Raw genomic sequence first — 4,122 nt, 5'->3', positions numbered from 1 at the left:
TCAACTTGTGATGGCTTATGACATTGTCTTTTTCTTCAACTTTACAATGATATAAAAGCATCAGTAGTCAATTGTGAATATTACTTCACTTTGGGGATTTTGATACTTCCTTGGCTAAGGCAATATGTGAAATAAGCCATGATACTCCCTCTCCATGTTGTCAGACAGAAAACCACAGCCCTCCATCAATTAGGTGATCATAAAGATAAACAACAGGCACCTAGAGCCACTGTTATGTGACTATGACATTCAGAAGGGGAAGGGGTATTAAATGTATTCTGTCTTAGTGATACTTTCAGCCTGGTATTAGTTTATTGGGACAGAACAAGTCAAAGAGCATTTCTACAGTTAGATGCATACAAAATGACTAGGAGGGCTAAAAAAAAAAAAAATTCCAGAATTCTACAAATGATTGCCACGAGTATTTAGCAAGTTAGCTATGGCTTGTGCTGTGGTCAGAAAATAGAATAGGAAAACTGAACGTCAGATGAATCACAGGGAAAGGAAGGAAGGAAATGTTCAGAACGAGGTCAGGCCAGAGTCTACTGACAGAAAACACCAGGAAACTCAGTTTTGACAGGACTTAAACCTTAGAGGAAGGAATCAGGGAGAACTAACTCTTCTTTGGGGCTCTGCCTGTTCTCCTTTATTTCCATGCCTGTGAACCAACCATATGAGTTGTTGTGTACACCCTAATCCCAACACTTGAACTTGGGAGGCAGAGGCAGGTGGATCTCTGTGAGCTTGAGGCCAGTCTGGTCTACATAGAGAGTTCTAGTGAATTCCAGAGTCAGCAACACACACACAAAAACATGCACAAACACACACACACACATACATATACATATGAGTGCATTCAAGTGCACATAGGCACACAATTCTAGATTCAGTTACTTCAGTCATTATTGGTGTGCTACTGATAAAAAACAGGTATAATTTTCATTTTGGTAAGGACTTACTAAACAGAAATATTTCTATAAATGATCTGGATGGGGACTTGTGATTTGGATAAAATTAAGCCAAGTATCTGTAGATAATTTCATTACTAAATTGAGACACAATTCAACCTCAGTCTTAAGCCTCTATCTTTTTCTGCTTAATTATTTACGTGAATAATGAGGGGGAAAAACCTGCTACATAGTAGAAAGAAATAGAAGCTTCCCTCAATTTTTTATACCATCAAAACAATGACAAATACCCTGGGACAAATAGTGTGAATTTTTTTCTAGTGATCTATGGGTTAAACCAAGTGGCTGTCAGGAAGTAGATGAAGGAAGAATAAAAGTTCAAAGTTATCCTTGGCTAGATAGTGAGCCCAAGATCACGAATCCTACAGGAGACCCTATCTGAAATAAACAAACAAAATAAAGTGTATCCGTTTACAGTATCATTAGAATTTCCTACAGTTTTATACAAGCAAGGTAGAAATCCATCTGGTCACAGAGGATCTGTTGCTCAGCCATTACTTGCTCAGTGTGATTTTCAGTCACTGTATTGTGTGTCTCACCATCCCAGCGAATTCCATAAATCTTTTTGCCCAGGGAACAGTGTAGTCGGATTAGTGTTAGAAAAGGCCTTTCTCAAAGTTTAAGACAGTTGGAGTCAGGGAGTGAAAGAAGATACTGCAGAGAGGAGTTGAATATCCAGAATTCCATGTCCTTGAAACACTTCTTGGGTAAGCAATGGTGGTACAAGCCTTTAATCCCAGCCCTGGGGAGGCAGAGGCAGAAGGGAGGCCACCCTGATCTACAGAGTGAGTTCCAGGACAGTCAGGGCTACCCAGAGGAACCCTGTCTAGCAAAACCAAAGCAAACCAAATAAAACACAGACAAGCAAATCCCACCTCTTGTCCTTTACATCCCTCCACACACCAGAGCAGTTTCAGTGCTGCTGCATAGTTGGTTGCACAGCTTGTCAAGATGTATTCCCAATGGTACAAGAAAAGAGTGCAGAGAGGATGAGGACGACCTAATGCTCACACAGCAGGGCTGGCTTTTGAAAGATCTCACTAGCTTGTTGCAAGTCTTGTTTTCTCTGAGTCGGGGCCTCAGTATAAGGTCCAGGCTCCTCTGCCTCAGCCTTTCAAGTGCAAGGATGACCAGTGTGACTATAAGGATACGCCATCACAACAGTGCCCTGACAAACAGAGTCAGCATCTACACTGCCAGGTTCCCATATTCTAGAATTGATAGAGATTCTGATATTTAATGTTTCTAAATCTTTACCCCCAAATGCAAGATTTCTTTTTGCACAAGAAAGCTGTCATGAAGTTGGTAGTTACCTCAACAAATGGAGATGGATAGTTACCTCAACAATGGGGACCCACTGTCCCTGGCCAGGCCACTCACAGTCAAACTTCTCCAGTGCTGGCTATCAATACAAAACACGCCCCAGAACCCTCTTCCAAGGCTCCCTATCCCCACCCTCCAGGCTTCTGATCCAAGCTGGCCAGGGTCCAGGCAGGACTCTGTATGTATAACAAGCACCCTGGGCAATTCAGGTGCAGGCAGCTTTGGGTCATGTTCTAGAAGGGTTTACCAAAAGGGATACCCTTGAAAATACAAACCGATTATTAGTAGAGTAAAAAATTAAGAGCTAGGGGTGTTTATTTAATTGGTTCTGGAGCAAGGAAAGCCACTCTAGAGTGCACACAACTTCTTCACTGACTCGGATAGGAGGACCATCCCGTGTCTGTGGACTCAGTCCAAGTCTGGAGTCCTGAGGCGCTCAGACTCGTGTGCTTGCCCTGCACTCTTCTGTCTAGAGCTCTCTGAGTTACCTAAATATTCTGGAAACAGAACATCCTAAATGCTTGCAAAGCCTGGAGACCTCCAGCTGTCTGAGGTTCTTGACAACCAGCTAAGCACTTTTTCTTAACTGTCAGTCTTTTTATGATAGGGTCTCACATAGCCCCGCTTGGCCTCGAATTCACCCTGTAGTCCAGGGTGATCTTGCATGTCCCATCCTTCTGCATCCACTTCCTGAGTGCTGGGATCACAAGCACACACCACCCTCCCTGCTGGGCTAAACAATTTAAATGAAAGAAAACCACTTCCTTTCCAACTTGGGCCTGGTAGAATTGGCTCCCGCAAAGAAGGGTGGAGAGAGGAAGAAGGGCCGTTCTGCCATCAACAAGGTGGTGACCAGAGAATACACCATCAACATTCACAAGCGCATCCATGGAGTGGGCTTCAAGAAGCATGTTCCTCGGGCACTCACAGAAATTCTGAAGTTTGCAATGAAGGAAATGGGGACACCAGATGTGCGCATTGACACCAGGCTCAATAAAACCATCTGGGTCAAGGGAATAATGAATGTTCCACATCGCAGCCGAGTACGTTTGTCCAGAAAATGTAATGAGGATGAGGATTCATCAGACAAGCTCTACACTGGTAACTTACTGCCTGTTACCACATTCAAAAATCTATAAATGGCCAATATGATGAGAATTAACCTGCTGAATGTCAAATACAGTTGTAGAACTGCCAAAAAGAAAAAAGAAAACCAACCAAGAATGACTGGAGTTAGTTTGTTTTTCTCTCTTGGTGGACAGGCAATTAGGCAATTGCTCTACCACTAAGCTATGTCCCAGGCCCTCCTGGAGTTCATAAAAATAAAATTATAAGGGGCACGGCATAAAAGGAATGAAATAAAGACATTCCCCTCAGACAAACACACTGTGAAGAGAGGAAAACACCTCTGCATTTATATACGTTTGGTAATATTCATTCCTGAAGTATTTATTCAGAGGCTATACTGTAAGACAATCTAGACACAGCTGAAATAGTGTTAACAACAACTAATGAAAAAGAAGTCATGAATTTGAAAGAGAGCAGGAAGAAGCATGTAGGAGGATATTGAGGGAGAAAATGGAAGGAGGGAATGATGTTATTATATTATAATCTCAAAAATGAAAGAAATATTCTTAAATGTAGTCTGTATCTTTAAGTTCATGAAAGCAATTCTCTTTCCAGAATCAAGTACAAATTGAGGTGTAACCGTAACGCAAACTTGTTTCACTTTTCATGGTTGAATGTTTCAAACATATGCAAAATAGCCTGGGATACTGAACCCCCTTGTAACTACTAGCATGCAAGTAATACTGTCTCGTATACACTACTC

General features: G+C 42.0%; 1 pseudogene; it reads left to right on the top strand.

Moving 5' to 3' along the window:
• On the top strand, positions 3,081–3,487 carry Rpl31-ps21 (ribosomal protein L31, pseudogene 21; annotated as a pseudogene).

Source organism: Mus musculus, chromosome 5, assembly GCF_000001635.26.
Source record: "Mus musculus strain C57BL/6J chromosome 5, GRCm38.p6 C57BL/6J".
NCBI lineage: Eukaryota > Metazoa > Chordata > Mammalia > Rodentia > Muridae > Mus > Mus musculus.
This window is presented reverse-complemented; position numbering and strand designations above follow the sequence as displayed.